We start from the raw sequence: 19,157 nt of genomic DNA on the forward strand, positions 1-19,157 counted from the left end.
ACGAGCGTCCAGGGACTTTCGCACTGGAGGTGAGGAAAACACCATTAGACACGTGCAAAGCACCATTAACAATTTACCAGATTAAAATGACTTTATAAGTCTCAGTTTCGGGTGCCCACTGCTTCTTCCTCTGCAGCTGCAAATTATAACGTCTAACATTCTCACAGCATCCAGAGTGGAGGCAGGATGGAGGTGTACCTGCGTGAACAGCAGTGCTGGGCCTGTTTTATACTAAAGGATTTACACTGAACAAACATAATATTATGACCCCCTCCTTGATTCTACACACTTTATCAGTTTTTTCAGCTCCACTGCTAATATGGCATGTTGTAGTTCCATGATTACAGACTATAGTTCTGTATCTGTTTTTCTGCATACTATTATTATCCTCCTTTCACCCTGTTCTTCAATACTCAGGACTCCATAGAACCACCACATCACTGCAGTGACACTGATTAGCATGGTGGTGGTGTTAAGGTGGTGTTAAGTGCATGTTTTGATGGTACAGTAAGTGGAGTTTTTAAACACTGTGTTCTCCGCTCTATTAGACACTCCTACCTACAGCTGCTCCACCTTGTAGATAAAGTAAAATCAGAGACAGAAGCTTTGAATCTGTTGCTACACAGTTTGTATTGGTCATTTTGTTGAAAGATTTCTGAAGTTCAACATTCATCTTGAATGCTAAGTGTGGATGTTTAACATTCTTCGATTCACACTGTCGTGTGTACATTTCCCCCACAGTGGACAGAGCAGTGGGTGGTAATGATTGTGACCAAGGCACTGTCAGGCTAGAATAGCTAGAATATGGTGAGGGCACTATGTTTAATATTAAACGTTTCATGTCAGCGGGTCTGGATCATTGCTGTTTATTAATGTTGTGACTACTGATGAAACTCTCTGGAGTGTACAGAGCTGTACCTTCTGCTCATATTCATTCAAATTATGTAAAACTGATAGGAAGGCTTACACTACCTCCCTGCCGCTGCACTCCTCCAATGAACGTCACCTTGCTTTAAAAAAAAACACAGAGTTCCCCAATGGTGGAACAAACTACCTTCCACTACCAGATCAGGAGAATCTCTCACTATCTTTAATAAACTCCTGAAGACAGAGCTCTTCAAAGAGCACTTACTCTCCTACCACCTCTAACTAACTACCTTCCACTACCAGATCAGGAGAATATCTCACTATCTTTAATAAACTCCTGAAGACAGAGCTCTTCAAAGAGCACTTACTCTCCTAACACCTCTAACTAACTACCTTCTACTACCAGATCAGGAGAATCTCTCGCTATCTTTAATAAACTCCTGAAGACAGAGCTCTTCAAAGAGCACTTACTCTCCTAACACCTCTAACTAACTACCTTCTACTACCAGATCAGGAGCGTCTCTCACTATCTTTAATAAACTCCTGAAGACAGAGCTCTTCAAAGAGCACTTACTCTCCTAACACCTCTAACTAACTACCTTCTACTACCAGATCAGGAGCGTCTCTCACTATCTTTAATAAACTCCTGAAGACAGAGCTCTTCAAAGAGCACTTACTCTCCTAACACCTCTAACTAACTACCTTCTACTACCAGATCAGGAGCGTCTCTCACTATCTTTAATAAACTCCTGAAGACAGAGCTCTTCAAAGAGCACTTACTCTCCTAACACCTCTAACACACTAACCTAACCTCTAACCTCATTTCCTTCTTCCTTTAGGGCCTGTCTAAAGTTGTTTTTACCTTTAATTTCTATTACTTTTGTACTTCACTATAGTCGCTTTGGGCAAAAGCGTCTGCCGAATGTAATGTAATGTAACAATAGAGTACATCACAATACAAAACGTACAATGAAATGGTAGTCAGTCACCTGACCTCAACACAGCTGAGCAGATGCACTTTATGCACTTTATGCACTTTATGAAGGGAAAAACTGAATTGAGTCCAGACAAGCTGAATCTGTGTCAGCAATGGATGCAACTCTTAAGTAACTGAGTGCATTTCTTAGGAGTGTCAACAAGCATTTTGACATATAGTTTTTTTTTTTTTAATAGTAATATGCCAGCAATAAATGACAATATATGTAACAGTTTAATTGATAATGATAATAATAATTGAATGATTTGGTAAATTTGGTTTGAATAATATGTGTTTTCTGTGTCTGTAAACACATCAAACACTGTGACTAACATCAAAACATACTTTCAGTTGAACTCAATGTAAAAGACTTCATTTTGGAGCTGCTTTTTTTTTTTTTTTTTTTTTGATCCAATCATAGTGAAATTTTGACACAGTGTGTAAAGAACAAATTCACGCTATGACTGAAAGCAAAAACAGAGCTAAGGTTTTTGTGTATCAATAAGAAAATGTGCATGTTAATTGCTGCATTCTTATATAAATATTTATATATTTGTGTAGAACAAACATTGAATTCATATCAAGTGATCATCATAATTGCTTGCATACAATACAATAGTTTAGTATTTTATTTAGTTCGGACTCCAGAGCCTTTATTTGAAGCAGTGTTGACCTGCATATAAAATCTCGGCACTGAATGGGAACTTCATTTACGTGCCGTTAGCTCAGGCCATATATCCATTAATTAAAGGTCATATATGTCATTATTGTATGTAGTGAATTATTTCAGCTTGAAGACATGATTAGAACACAGGATATGATAATATGCTACCAGGAGATTTGAAGCAATATAAAAGCTAATCCTTAATATGAAACAACTAATACATTCAACATCTCATTTCATAATGTCTATTCCCATAACCAAACATTTCAGGACTCACAGCATTATTAAAGGGTTATTCAGATGCAGTCGAGTGTGTGTTTCCTGCGTTTACAGCGAGCGTGAGCGTCGGGGCGATGGTGATGGTCCCGGAGACTCGTGACACGTGAGGGGGTTGGGGGGGTGGGATGTGCTAATCTGAAGGTTTTTATGGGGAGATGTATATCACTTGCTGGTTGATGATTAAAGATATGATTACGGCGGGACGGCTCCGCAGCGTGGCACATTTATTAGCACACCAACAGATGGGGGCGTACATTTTTCCTCTCAGACGGGTGGGAAATGGCTCCTTGGGCAGCCGTATAAAAATGATGCAGTACTGCGTGCGGCGGGTTATAGCAGCACGGACGCAGAGAGGACAGGTAAAACACAATACAGCAGAATAACAATCCATATTTACTGCCTTTACCACCGGGAACCATCTGTACCCCACATACCCACCCTACTGTAGCCCACCTGAACAGCACTCAAACACTACCTGCCCCATATACTCCACACACAGAACAAAGAGAAAAGAAAGAAAGAAAGAAAGAAAGAAAGAAAGAAAGAAAGAAAGAAAGAAAGAAAGAGAAATAATAAATAAAAGAAAGAAAGAAAGAAAGAAAAACGGTAGTTAGTTAAAAGAAAAGTAATGAATAGGCAATGTGAATGACAGAAGAAAGAATTAAATGAAGAAAAAGAAAGAAAGAAATATGAAGTGTAAGGAAAGAAAGAAAATAAACTGGTAAAAATATGAAAGGTGGACATAAGTATAGAAAAGGCAGAAAAATAGTATTTGGAAAAAGAAAGAAACATGAATGAATAAATGAATGAATGTCAATATTTAAGTAAAAAGACAAAGAAAGAAAGAAATGGATAAAAGAAAGATAGTTATAAAAGAAGGAAAAAAGAAAGATGTTAAATAGAAGTAAGCGAAAAAGAAAAAGAGAAGAATTGACAAAAAAAAGAAAGAAAACAGAAAGAAGAAAACAAAAGTAAAAAAAATGTAAGTCAAGGATTGAATTAATATACTCAAAAAAAGAAAGAAAGAAAAACAGACAATAGGGATATAAGAAGTAAAATCTGGGAAAAAAATATAAAGAAAGAAAATAATGAAAGTAAGTTATTGAAATAAACAGAAAAAAATAGAAGAGAAGCAAAAAAAGTACAGAACTGAAATACAAGTAGAAGGGAACAAAAAATAGATAATGAATAGAAAACAAAGAATAAAACAATGAACAAAGAAGTTATGAAAGAAAGAAAATTCTAAGTAATTAAAGATGGATGGAGCTTCACTCTCACCATCATCACTACAGCTTACAGTATCAGAGTTAACAACAGACCCAATACACACCAGACCAGGGTCAAACCTGTAAAGACACGAAGAGAGGGAGAGCGAAAAAGAGAGACAGAGAGAGAGAGAGAGATGTCACTCATTAGATACGTTCATCAGTCAGACAAACAAGAGCAAACCAATATTCATTATCATATTGATTGAAATAGTTCATTACATGTGTCACTCTAAGGTTTAGAGCCAGTGTGTGTGTAGATAGAAGGGTAGAGAGAGAGAGAGAGAGAGAGAGAGTGAGAGTGGTAGAGAGAGAGAGAGAGAGTAGGAATTATCCAACAAAAGGATCTGTCTGTACCGTGGGGACGTTTCCCTGTTCCAGTTCATTGATTAAGTTGATGAAGTTTAAATGAAGCGGAGGCGGGATAAAAGTGAGGGCATTGACCAGCGGGCGTCGCAGGGAGGAAAAAAACACGGCGGATACACGTGGAAAAGCAAGATTTGCTAAATGCTCTAATCTTCAATCAAATCTAACATCAATACAGACAAAGTTTGGTAATGAGAGATTCAATGAAGCATGCAGGAGAGAGAATTAATCCCCCCTCGCCTAAACTGGGTTCAACTTTGAAGCGCGCTCCTCGGGACAGACAGTTATCTAAATGCTAAATAAGAAACGGATTGTACTTTTCACAGCATGCTAATCATTCCTTCATCTCATCTCCGTCTATTTGTTCTCCGATGGCTTTGGCTTGTTGATCCTGTGATTAGAGCCGCCTTGGAGAGGCAGTGGATTCAATGAGGCTCATGTGCGAGCGGCAACCTCGAAATTGAAGTCACTGCCTCTCAGTGTGAGCATCAAGGCGGTGGCAGAACAGCTGATCTTGTTGGGATCAGGACACAAAAGCAGATAATCTGATCAACAGTCTGACTATAGGGCTACATTCACACAGCAGGTGAAAGTGGCCCAAATTCGATTTTTCTAACTAAGTCTGATATGTATTTTAGGCTGTTCACTCAAAAGAGCATTGTTTAATGTTAAGTTTTGGTTCTGTCTGTGCCAGCATCACACGAGAAGTCAAGAGAAGATGTTAAAGAGATACAGAGAGGCCATGTATGAGATTTATGGAGTTTCTAGAACATTGGACTGGCCGGAAAACAGTTTGTCTCTACAACAATTTCCTAGTTATCCTCACCCCGAGACCGATACGAGAGACTCCACAAGAGGACGAGACAGAAACAGAGACTGAGACTAAGAGAGACTGAGAGAAACTGAGACTAAGTAAGACAGACACTGAGACAGAGACAGATTGAGACCGAAGGAACCAAAGACTGATACTAAGAGAGACAGACACTGAGACATGGACTGAGAGAGAAACTGAGACTAAGTGAGGCAGACAGACAGATTAAGACTAAAGGAGACTGAGACTAAAAGAGACTGAGATTGAGAGAAACTGAGTCTAAGTGAGACAGACACTGAAGGAACCAAAGACTGATACTAAGAGAGATAGACACTGAGACATGGACTGAGAGAGAAACTGAGACTAAGTGAGGCAGACAGATTAAGACTAAAGGAGACTGAGACTTAGAGAGACAGAGATTAAGAGAAACTGAGTCTAAGTGAGACAGACACTGAAGGAATCAGAGACTGTGATACTAAGAGAGATAGACACTGAGACGTGGACTGAGAGAGAGACTGAGACTAAGAGAGGCAGACAGAGACAGATTAAGACTAAAGGAGACTGAGACTAAGAGAGACTGAGATTGAGATAAACTGAGACTAAGTGAGACAGACACTGAAGGAATCAGAGACTGTGATACTAAGAGAGATAGACACTGAGACGTGGACTGAGAGAGAGACTGAGACTAAGAGAGGCAGACAGAGACAGATTAAGACTAAAGGATACTGAGACTAAAAGAGACTCAGATTGAGAGAAACTGAGACTAAGAGAAACTGGGACTGAGAGAAACTGAGACTAAGAGAGAGAGAGGCTGAGAGAGAGACTGAGACAGAGGCTGAGAGAGAGACTGAGACTGAGAGAAACTAAGACTAAGAGAGACTGAGACTGAGAGAAACTGAGACTAAGAGAGACAGAGGCTGAGAGAGAGACTGAGACTGAGAGAAACTGAGACTAAGAGAGACTGAGACTGAGAGAAACTGAGACTAAGAGAGACAGAGGTTGAGAGAAACTGAGACTTAGAGAGACTGAGACTTAGAGAAACTGAGACTAAGAGAGACTGAGACTTAGAGAAACTGAGACTAAGAGAGACTGAGACTGAGAGAAACTGAGACTAAGAGAGACTGAGAGAAACTGAGACTAAGAGAGACTGAGAGAAAGTGAGACTGAGAGAAACTGAGATTAAGAGAAACTGAGGTCGTTTTTATGATCTTGAGACTGGTCTCAAGAGCTACATCAATACCAGACAGTGAGGTTTTAATGAGAGTCAGTCACTGTACGGTCAAACAGCACTGCTGTATTTTAGACTCACTGTCCAGTTAAATATATAAAATATATTTCAGCTCTCTATCTATCAGTCAGTGCAGAGGAGCTCAGGTGAGTGATCTCTGTGGACTGCAGTAAATGATTAAAATGAGCCACTGTGACTTATCACCTCCTTTTCTCCTGTCAAATTAGTGCAGTTTAACACGTCTGCCTCTGATTGATCAGAGATTGTGTTCTAACACTCTGCAGCTGCAGCAAGTGCAAAATGCCCACAACTGATACATGCATATATAAATACATCCATATTTACATACATAAATACATGGCCTACATTACATATAGCCTTCTTATGTCACCTCTGCAGTGATACACATATCAATTTACATCTGTTATTTTCAATTATCACATTATTTTCAATCGCACAAACACCTGTGAAACGTGCCAACCGCTCACTTCTTTATTTATTTTTTAAATGTCATGCAAAAATCTTTACATTTTTTCATTTTTAGTTTTTAAGATTTTAAGAGAACCTAAAACTTAATTTTTTTTGTTTATTGTAAAATTCATTAGTATATTTTTCATATTAAAGGCCATGTAAACATCAAAAGAAATGATAGATAAAATAAAAACAAAAAAACATAAATTTAAATATATGTAATAATGCATTAATGACGTTAGCTGATGTACCGTTTTTCACATTTATGTTGGACCGCCTTTAGTTTTGATTGCGGCACACATTCGCAATCCTGTGTTGCATTCATTTTTCACCAAGATCTTGTATCTGACTGCTGATTTATATATATATATATATATATATATATATATATTACATTCTAGGAAGCATATGTTGCAAACTTAACTTCATACTCTTCAAACCATGCAAACAAGCACTTTGTTTTGTCTATTAAAAAAAAAGAAGTTGTAAACATGTCGTAAATATATACATAAATATATATGACAGCAAATATAAAATTAAGTTTGAATGTGATACACTTTATTCAGCAGTGTTTTCTCATCTTGATGTTTTGACAAAATGAACTGTGTTCATGTATTAGATAAAGGTTTTATGCAGTTTTGGCTCACATAAACTGTCACATGGATATTATGACCAATGACCAATAGGAGAGCTATCTCCAGCATCAAACAGGAAGTAGCTGTTTCCGTTCATTTGTTTCAAAAGATACCAAAATACTTACATTTACATACTTTTTTTCAGGTGTATAGTTAAAAGTTCAAAAGTTGTTTTTTTTTTTACGTTTTTGTATATTTTGTATTTGAAAGTTGTTCCTTACATTATTCCAAAGTTTTTTCTTGTTTTTTTTTTTTACGTTTTTACAGTTTTTAAAATATTTTTCTACTGTGTACAAACAGTTCTAAATTGTTTACTCCTGTACCTTTTATTTGCATAGTGAAAGTTTACCTTTAGATAAATGTAGTAGTATTTGTAAACAGTATTTGTTATTAATTACTGATGTTATATTTAACTAGTGTTAGATTTAATGAAATCTGCAGGTTCATACTGTCTGTGTGTGTAATTGTGTGAGAGTGTGTATGTATGTTCAAATGTATGTGTGTGTGTGTGTGTGTGTGTGTGCTGGTTGTTGCTCTTGTTCCTCTTTGCTGCGCCTCCTCTCCTCTTTCATCTGTCACTTATTCCCCCTCTCAGCGTTCTGTGCGTTATCTTGTCGTCTGACACGTTTTCTTTTCTTTCCGCTTTTCTCCTCTACAGTTTACAGTGCTGGTCCCAATTATATAAATATATATATATAAAAAATATATAAACAAATAAACAAAGCTAGCAGAATATATACATTCATACACACACACACATTCACACATTGGAGAACAATAGACTGCAGTCAGAAAGAAGAGCTGTGGCTAAAATTAGACTGAGTTTATTTACAGAATATAGCACTGATTCATACAGCAGTTAATCAGAGTATCAGTCAGATGGTTCATAAAACAGAGGGAGGGCTTTATCTGCAGAGCTCCACACATTTCAGCTCTTTAACTTCTTTAAACTGACAGATAAAGAACAGAAAGCTGGTAACAGGGTGGTAAAAAACAGCTCATCTTTATCAGCACCTTTTTAAATACAAAGAAAAGCCAAATTATTAAAGCAAATTTAAGGAAATATATTTGCTAGAGCTGCTCTTTTAAACAAATGTATTGAATAAATGTATTTATTAATATAGTTCTAGAGCAATATGAACCAAATTAGACTTTCATTATTTACAGAATATAGCACTGATCCACACACCAGTTTAATAGTTAATCAGTGTATTAGATAGTTCATAAAATGAGAGGTTTATCTGCAGAGTTTCACACATTTCAGATCTTTAACTTCTTTAAACTGACAGATAAAGAACAGAAAGCTGGTAACAGGGTGGTAAAACCACGGCTCATCTTTATCAGCACCTTTTAAAATATGAAGAAAACAGATTCTCAAATCTGAGCAAATTTGAGGCAAAATATTTGCTAGAGCTGCTAATTTAAAAATATATAAATGTATTTTATTAATATAGTTCTAGAGCAATATGGACCAAATTAGGCTTATTTCCAAAATATTTTTTAGTTTATCAGTTATTTAGTGTATTAGACACACACATTTCAGCTCTTTAACTTCTTTAAACTGACAGATAAATAACAGAAAGCTGGTAACAGGGTGGTAAAACCATGGCTCATCTTTGTCAGCTCCTTTTTTTTTAAAATTTGAATAGGAAACAGTACATAACTAAACCAGCTTTTAGCTAGAAGAAATCACCAGCTATTATTCCTAAATCTAAGCAAATGTACAGTGTGCTGATCTTTTAAAAATGTATATGTTCATTTATTAATATATTCAAGCAAAATATAAAATTTGATTGATCTCATTTCCATTATATACTTTTGATCCACACACCAGTTTATCAGTCATATGGTTCATAAAACAGTAGGAGTCTATCTGTAGTGCAGCACACGTTTCAGGCCTTTAACTTCTATAGAGCGACAGATGTAACAGGGTGGTAAAACCTCTGCACTTTTCTTTGTCAGCACCTTTTCTAACATGAACAGGGAACAGGCACAGTACTTAACCAGATTTTACCTGGAACAAAAGCCAGATTGTCAAATCTGAGAAAACTAAAACACTGTGAGATGTGCAGGAGCTGCATATATACAGCTCTGGAAAAAAAAATTAAGAGACCACTTCAAAATGTACCCGATTTTAATATTTACACACATATGTTTGAGTAAAATTTCAAAATAAAAATATCATCAGTTAGAGCATTTTTTTAGAGCTTTCAGACCTTAAAAATAATGCAAATTAAACTATTTAGTTTCATATTTAGTTAGACATAACAACAATACTAATGTTTTAAATACAGAAATTAATATTTGGTATAATAATTTGAATAAATCTCCTTTTAATTACAGTTTTCATGCATCTTGGCATGTTCTCCTTCACCATTCTTTCACACTGCTTTTGGATAACTTTATTCCTTATACTCCTGACGCAAAAATCAAGCAGTTCAGTTTGGTTTAATGGCTTGTGATCATCTATCTTCCTTTTGATTATATTCCAGAGGTTTTCAGTGTGGTTCAGGTCTGGAGATGACAGGGTTTTGATCTAGTGGTGCTTCATCCACACCTTGATTGATCAAGCTGTGTGGCATAAAGCATTTTCCACAGCTGTATATGCAATACATACATTTTTGTATTGTTATGTTTGAGAAATATGATAATAAAGCAGGCTTAGGAGGTTTTCTCCATTTTTTCACAATAAAAAAACTAATATATAATGCAATATATACAGTATATGCTATATTTGAAGAGATAAGTAGTATAGCTAGAGGGAGCAGAAAATAAGACTAAGTTTATTTACAGTACATAACACTGAACCACACACCAGCTTCAGTCTGGTTTATCTGCAAAACTCCAAACATATCAGGCCTTTTTAACTTCTATTAATTAAGAGATAAATTCTGTAAAAAGGTGATAAAACTGTAACCATCTTTGCTAGAATATTTTTTGCTGAAAAAAACTGAAATCTAAGCAAATTTACAGTAAAGAAAATAATTTTATATATATATTTATATATTATTTTTTTTCCATAACTACTGATAATACAGATAGTATATCTGCCAATATAGAAGCCTATATTGATATATATATATATATATATATATATATATATATATATATATATATATATATATATATATATATATATATATATATACTTATACTATATTGAAGCTGATTTATATTATTATTATATCAAATATTATGCATTGATCTATTTATTGATCTGTTTATCTCTTAAAAATGATTGCTAATTAATTACGTATAATATAATTCAAATGTTGACAACAGTAAAAAAAAAAAACATTGATTCTGATCTGAGCAAATTTACCGTAAAGAAAATAATTATCTATTTGTTTTTCATAGAGACTGATAATACGAATAGTACACCTATATTGAAGCCTACATTAAAATAAACACAACTATATTGTAACTCATTTTCATCAAATTTCATGCATTGATCAGTTTATTGATCTATTTATCTCTTAAAACTGATTGCTAATTAATAAAGTTTAATATAATTCAAATGTTTACAACAGTAAAAAAAAAACATTGATTCTGAAATCTGAGCAAATTTACAGTTAACAAAATAATTATCTACTTTTTTTCATAAATACTGATAAAAGCATGCTTTAAATAAAAAATGGACTATATTCTGAATAAAATATATATTATATAAAAAATGTATACTATGAATATATATATATATATATATATATATATATATATATATATACACACAATGTGTAGGCTTTATATGTATAATTTAAATAATTCAGTTATATTTTACATAGTTTTAGAATGTTATCAACTTATTTTATTCTTTTTTAATGGCTTTTAAATAATTTTAATTATTGCAATGTATTTATTTATTATTATATTTTTATGTGTGTGTGTGTGTGTGTGTGTGTGTGTGTGTGTGTGTGTGTGTGTGTGTGTGTGTGTGTGTGTGTGTGTGTGGGTCAGTTATTAAGGGGTAAGGCGGAGTGCGCTGTTCCCGGTGACTGAGTGAAGTGCGGCGCCCTCCCGCGGCCGCGGCGGGTACTGCAGGCCCGGGTGAGAGAGCTGAGTGGAGCCGGGCTGCGGTTTTGTGCGGTTCCGTCTCAAACGCGCTTCAAACGGTTAATTAACACTCGCGAGCAGCGCGGGAAAACTCGGGAAAACGCTGGTTGGCGCCGAATTTTTTATACAGCTGAGAAACTCTGTTAAACTCCTCTGTTTATTACAGATTTCTGCAGAAATTCACTTCCTCAACTCAAATCCTGCTAAAAACACTGAGACAACTTTACAGCAGATAATGAGATAAAGAACAGATACCAACACCTCCCTTCAGAGAGAGAGAGAGAGAGAGCGAGAGAGAGGGGGAATATGAATTTTAATCATTTATTTATATACAGTATCAGTCAAAAGTTTGAACCCCTATTTTCATTTAACATGGTTTCTTTCTTTCTATGATTTTCTTTCACATCTTAAAGCTATACAGGAACACATGCAGAATTATTCTGTAAACAAAATGTATTAAACAAACCAGAATATATTTTATACTTTAGATTCTTTTAGGTAGCACATTTATCTTTGAGGACAGATCTGCACACTCTTGGTATTTTAATCTCAGTGTCTTCACTTAAATAGTTTTCTCAGCGTCTTAAAGAAGGAGTTCCTGGAGGTGCTGAACAATATTTCCTGCTTGTCCATCATGCTGTGAAAGAAGCTCCAGCTCATCCCAAATCACGTTAAATCACCATCTCAGTTAATCAGGTTTAGATCAGGGGATTAATGTGGAGGACAAACACTTTTTTGTTGTTTACTTTGTAATTACATATGTGTCCCCTTAATTGTTTTCATGTATTTAATATTAATCTTCAATGTAGAAAAAATAGTAAATAAAGAAATAAAGAAAAACTGAATGAGAAGGTGTGTCTAACTTTTGACTTTTATACTGTATTATATGTATACGCATACGTGCAACATATAGACACAGACAGACAGACAGACAGACAGACAGACAGACAGACAGACAGACAGACAGACAGACAGACAGACAGACAGATAGATAGATAGATAGATAGATAGATAGATAGAGACAGAAGACAGTGAGGAGGATGCATATGCAAGTATATTAGTTAACAAATCAAGAAAACAAAGAATAAACCAAAAAAAAACATGAACAACAAAGAAACACCAAGTACAAAAGGAAATAAACACAACCTGAACTCCAACACCGACACTGGGACAAGGGGACTATTTCTATACATGGACAAATCAGGAAACACCTGGCGACAGGTAACGAGGGGGCGGAGCTACAGAGAAACACAGGGCTGGGGTGGAGATACAGAGGTTCACAGGCCACATGCAGAGGAAGGTAAACAGACAAACAAACAGGAGGGCAGTAAAAACATGGAGACTGAACAGGGCCAGGATGTGACAATCTGTTTATCTCTTAAAACGGACTGCTAATTAATATAATATCATATCAATAACATGAATTCCTAGTATTTCCCAATAATCCAGAGTAACTGTGAGCACATCAGATTTCCAGATCCCAGTTTTCCTGTTTCTCTCTCTCTCTATCTCTCTTTCTTTTACAGAAGGATATTTTTCACGCATGATGCGTTAATGCCTCCCTCCCCTCCCTTTCTCCACGCCGTGCTGTCTGCCTCCGTCACTTTGGGGCTCCTATTCTGCATTTCTTCCCCAATCCAAATCAAATCTCTTTCATTTTTTTTTCTTGGCCTGTCAAGCTTCCAATTTGGTGAAGGGGGAAGAAAGGAGGTCACGGTGCGCCCGGAGGGATGAGGGGCAGCTGCTCGGCGACCAGCTCTTACGCCACACCTTCAGCTTCCTTTCCAAAGGCATGCATCCTTTACTGCCTCCACCGCCATAATGCTGTGGTGTGGTGTGGCCTAGGAACAACACTCAGCACTGCATCATCATCATCATCATCATCATCATCACTGCTGCACTATTATTACTGGATAGTGTGTATAGTAGTGTAGGGGGATCTGATTGTATTACTTTAATACCAAATATCTCAAATATGTTTTTCTAGTTCTACAGTTAAAGTCTGTAGTTCTGTATACTTTATTATTATCCTCCTATCACCATGTTCTTCAATTATCAGCACCCCACAGGATAGACCACCACAGAGTTAGACGAGTGTATCAGACACAGCAGTGCTGAAGTTTTTACACAACTGGTAATAATGTAATACTTGATCACTATATATTGCCTTGCTGTATATTTTATCATTAATTTCCCTGTAGTTATTGTGGCAGATTGTAACTGAGGCCTACCTGAGACACCGCATAACTCTGGGTAATTGATATCTCATGATTTGACACAATTATAGATGGCATAATATATTATATAAAGTGCATCTTTTTAATTGCAACAAAAAAGTTGCAAGCATGAAACATCTGGCCTGTGAAGCTGTTTGAACTATAATGAACGGTAATGAAAAAAAAAAAAGCTTCTCTGGAGAGCTTTTGTTTACATCCCTTCCTTCTCTTAGTTTCCACCCGTTTTCATTTTTTGATGCCGCGTGAGGAGCGGTGTGTTAATTAATTAATTTTTTTCCTTTCTTCTTGGGTTTACCTGCTTTGAGATCAACTGTTCTGCAATTGGGTTCAACAACCCTCTGGGCTGGAGAGCTACTAGTCTGTAGCACATCCACTTCATTTTCATTTTGCTTGGAAAATATCTGGCCTGCGGCCAAACTTAATTGCTGACCCCTGTAGTATAGACTAAAATAGCGAAATTGAGTACCATAGCATTAGCATGCCGGCTACAAGCCACATCCATCATTATTTTGGGATTAGAACCAGCTATGGGTCCTGTGCCACATTGCTAAGCGTTAGCATTAGCACATTGGCTACAGGCTTCATCCCACATTGCTACCATAGCATTAGGCTACGGGCCTCATCTGAGTTGTTTCTACAGTGTTAGCATGCTGGCTTCTGGTATCAATCAACATCACTGCCATAGTGTTTGTTAGCACACTGGCTAAATGCCTTGTCCCACATTGATTACATAGTCTTGTCCAACATCACTGTTGCAGTGTTAGCATGGCAAAACTAGCCAATCAGTGGATCTCTACATCAATAAATTCTTCCTACAGATGGTTCAGCTTGGTTCGTTGGTTCAGCCCAGTTTGTGTTGTGTTTTAAACCGTGCGTATCCATCAAGAAAAGCCACCAGGAGAGATACCCCCTGTGTCCAAGATGAGTCATTAACTCATTTTATTAAACTAGTGTAAGCTAGTGGAACTGGGGCCTTAAAGAAGCGATCAGTAGGAAATGAGAGCTACACAGTTCAATTTCAAAACACCGGAGAGAGTTGTCTGCCTTGTTTTTGATAGGAACGCATACTCTCAGATTTTTTAATTAATTATAAAGCCCATCCCTAGTAAGCTAACCAAGCGTTTGTGATAAATTACCTGCCTGAAGTAGCTTAACTATCTGTTCAGGAATAAAAGCAGCCAGCTCAGCATCTTTTTGTCCTTCTGAGCTGAACTCATTTACTGTCATTTACTTTTATTTCATTTATTATTTATTTAGTCTTTGGTCGTTTAGCTTTTTTGATGCATTCCCAGGATTTGTAGGCTGTGTAGCAGCTAAGATTTTGGCTGAACCAGTCGGTTGCTAACTTCCATAACAGCAACACTGCTGTTGTGTTTTTTTTTTTTTTTTTTCAATCTGGCAACCTCAGGGGTGGAATTAGTGTTAGTGAATGTGTAGCAGGCAGAGTCAGAGGCCACACCTACTAAGATTTCCATGACATTACACACAGTTCTAGTAATAAAATACTGGCTGAATCTCTGTTGACAAGAGATAACAGTGCTTGAACTTTGCATGTTTCCTAAATATCTGATGGCACATCCTGATTGTTTTATCATTTAATACTGAAAATATAATCCTTACTGCTCCTTTAAGCTGCAGGCCTTCATTTTCACATATATTATTCAATTAATAAAAACATATAATAACATACAACACATGGTAAAAGCAACCTTTGAATGAAATCAAACCAGCAGATTATTATTAGTTAGGATATTCTGCAGGTTTGACTAGGCGATAAGCTGGTGGGACTGGAGCCTAAAGCTGCTGGCCTTTACTTCCACATCGATTTCACTGCCTCATTGTTTTAAGTAAACACCGCAGATCTGCTTAATGATAACAAACGTGACCAAATCCAGTGTGACAGCAACGCTTTGCTGTCCCAAATTAGACAATACCGCACTGGATAATAACACAGCAGCACCACTTGTTCACCCTGCGAGTGTGGCAGATACAACTCTTAACATCCGCGGCACTAATTATATCTCAATTTAAGACGGGCAAACTAGTGTATAATTCAGTAATTGAGTGATTCCAGTCTTGGCTGCCCTCGTGCCTTTAGGGCAGAGCGTGATTAGGACCTGTCAGCTGCTGGAGTGAACCTGAAGCAGCCGAGCGTGCAGGCCTACATGACCTGCTATTGTTAAGCCTTGTCAACATATTCACTTAAATTCCCCGCAGTCATTTAGGAATTGCTGCTTTAGAAAAAGAAGGATGGGTGATGGGGTGGGAGGGGGGGGGGGTTAGTAAAGGAAGAAAGAGGGGGGGGTGATTGTGTGTGGAGAGGTGCACTAATTGAAAAACAATTGGCATTTTATATTCTTAGAAAAGCGTATTAATTAATAGCCCTTCTCCACATGGCACATGATGCCCCGAGCTTCCCCAGCCGACCCCCCTCCGCCTCCCTGCTTCTCTGTAAAAATGCCTGTCTATTATTAAACATCATTTGAAGCGAATTAGTTAACGAGTTAATTTCTCATTAACCTTCAAGCTACAGATTACAGAAGAAGAAGAAGAAGGATATGAATGCATGAATATGAATTTCCATAGCGTAGCCTTTTCAGTATATCGCTGCATTTTTATTAAACTGTATTTAAGCAATATGGAGTACTTATAAGCAGTGTAAATATTATTATATACTCTAGATTTAAGATAGATTTAAGTTCAACCGTCCCACGCTGCCCACCACTGGCCACCGCTGAGGCAGAGACCCCAGCAGCCCACTCCTCCCAGTCAAGCAGCACTGATATAATTGCACGTGACTCGGGCAGAAGCATATTTTTGGGCCGACCAAAACGGTGTATCCCGAACAGGTTTCATCCTTGTCAAAATGTATTGATTTCTGGCCTTTTGTGGAGCAGATGATGTCTCTCTTTGCCGGGTGGAGGTGGTCAGCAGGAGCAGATCGGTGTAAGCGGGTTCAAGCGTGGTCTGCCCTTACACACACACACACACACACACACACATCCTGTAATGAGACTCAACAATGTCAGACCACTCCACACGCTCACTTAGCTCTGATGGATCAACAAGAGGTCATAAAGGCTTCCAACACAGGTCACAAATGTTTAGATATTTGTATACAAGATACTTTAACATCACATCAAAATCTTGTGTCTCCCAGTTTCCCATTTTTCACTGTGATAAATACCTTGCAATAAAATCTTTTTAAATTGAGGATGTTTGTATTAGCTCAAAACAATAAATTATTAATAATTGTCCCCTGACTGGTTTATAGATGGGAGTTGTTTAGCATCATAATGTAATGTAATGTATATTTACACAACTTATATACAGTATATAACAGTGACATTTCAAAGTCTGGACACACCTGTCACACATCATTTAATTTAAAGTTTTTTTTTTTTAAGACTGTTTACATTGTAAATTAATTTTATTTATTTTTAAACAAAAAGTATAAAAAAAAAACAGAATCTGTTTTAAACGTTTGATTCTTCTAAGTATCACATTTCTCTTTAAGGACAGATCTGCACACTCTCGGTATTTTAATCTCAGGTTCTTTATGAGGAAGAGTCACCTGGAATAGTTTTCTCAGCGTCTTGAAGGAGTTCCTGGAGGTGCTGAACAATAGTTGCCGCTCATGCTCATCCCAAATCACCATCTCAGTTGATCAGGTTTAGATCACTCTTTTTGTTTACATGTATCTTAATAGTTTTAGTGTATTTAAAATGAATATACAGTGTAGTAAATAAATAAGCAAAGAAATAAAGAAAATGATTCAATGAGAAGATGTGTCCAAGCTTTTGACTGGACCTGTACATATACATACAGCAATTTTGAATTGTGTAATAATAATAATAATAATAATAATAATAATAATAATAATAATAATAATAATAATAATAATAATAAAGTATAAAATATAAGATAAAATACGTTTCGTTCAGTTTTGGTTACAGAAAAAAAATATTCATTTTGGTGCATTCATTACATATATACACGCACATACACCGTTTAATAGACTATTTGAAAGTCCTTTCTTTTTACTGATGCCTTTTAACCAATGCATACATACACTACTCACACTAACACATACTCTAACACACCCACTGCAACACTTCCCCCACCCAACACACACTTACATGCATGTTGGGTCGTCCTGGCCTTTTTACTGGGGGTTGCGGGGGGCAGGAGATGGGCAGTGAGGAGGAAGAAGGGAGCAGAAGAGAGAGAGAGAGAGAGAGAGAGAGAGAGAGAGAGAGAGAGAGAAAGGAGCGAGCGAGTGGGAGAGACTACGAAGGTGATGAATTTCTCTCAGCCACAATCAGTGCACCTGGGTTTCCTTTGGTGTATCCAGAGGTAAATAATTGATGTGGGGATAAAAGCGTTAGTGGAGGGAGTAAGACAGGCAGACAGGCGCGAGGGGGGTGAAAGCCTGACCACAGCCCACCACCACACCCCCCCCTCCCCTCAACGCCCCCAACCCTCCCAACAAAACCCCTGATCCGGTGCCCGCGCCGCTCCTCCCTCCCCACGTCCCTCCTGAGCTGGGCCCCTTGCTGTTTGGTGGCCCCTTGCGCCACCCCGTCGGACCGGCTCTTGAAGTGCAAATCTGTGTTCTGACTTGTTCCTGGTTGCTGTCAGCATGCTTTCCTCTTGTCAGTGGCGATTGACTCTGGGCTCGTCTCACCCCTGTGCTGCGAGTGTGTAGCGGGATCACTGACAGGCCAGTGACACTGCCCAACCGGATAATGGAAACCTATTGATTTTTTGTTTTTTTCGCTCGCTATCTCTCTCTTCCTGTCTGTTTTTCCTCTTTTATTTATAGCGTGGGCCTTTGCACTTTCCAGAGTCCGAGACGTCACGGCCGCGGAGCGGAGGGGCCACGGTCCACGGCTCAGAGTCCTGATCTCACGGTCACTCCCCCCTGCCACATGAGAGGTGTGTATAGTGGTGGTGGGGTGTGTGTAAGAGAAGAGTCAGGAGTCAGGCCTTTAGAAGAATGGAAAAGAGAAAGAGGCTTAAAAACAATAGAAAAAAAGCAGAAACAGGACATAAAAGACCAGAAAAAAAGTGTCCATCAATCAGTTCCATCAATCAATTAGCAGTTTCTCTACTTATGTCTTGGTGTGTTAGTGCCTTGGTGTCGGGGTCAGGTCCACCTGAGGCTGCTTTCACATGTAGCCTGTTTGTTTGTCCGAATCAAAATAGCAGTTGCAATAAAATAAACTGCAGTTTATAGTGACTGTGCAGAGTTGAAAGGACTTGATCTCCCTAAACTTGACCCCGATTGGTTTGTAGACTTTAC

At 37.4% G+C, this 19,157-nt stretch overlaps 1 long non-coding RNA gene across 4 annotated transcripts in view; it reads left to right on the forward strand.

The window, feature by feature from the left end:
• The window catches only part of LOC103036598 (uncharacterized), a 70,485-nt gene extending 51,707 nt beyond the window's left edge, over positions 1-18,778 (forward strand). For 2 of the 4 annotated variants that reach the window (XR_002650671.2, XR_002650670.2), the window contains one exon: positions 13,295-14,015. This is a non-coding gene — a long non-coding RNA (uncharacterized LOC103036598). Of the gene's footprint in view, positions 1-13,294; positions 14,016-18,677 lie in introns of those variants that run through there. The other 2 variants (XR_007439141.1, XR_002650673.2) reach the window with 2 other exon arrangements.
• Positions 18,779-19,157: the final 379 nt, after the last annotated feature.

The sequence above is a fragment of the Astyanax mexicanus genome, chromosome 5, assembly GCF_023375975.1.
Source record: "Astyanax mexicanus isolate ESR-SI-001 chromosome 5, AstMex3_surface, whole genome shotgun sequence".
NCBI lineage: Eukaryota > Metazoa > Chordata > Actinopteri > Characiformes > Acestrorhamphidae > Astyanax > Astyanax mexicanus.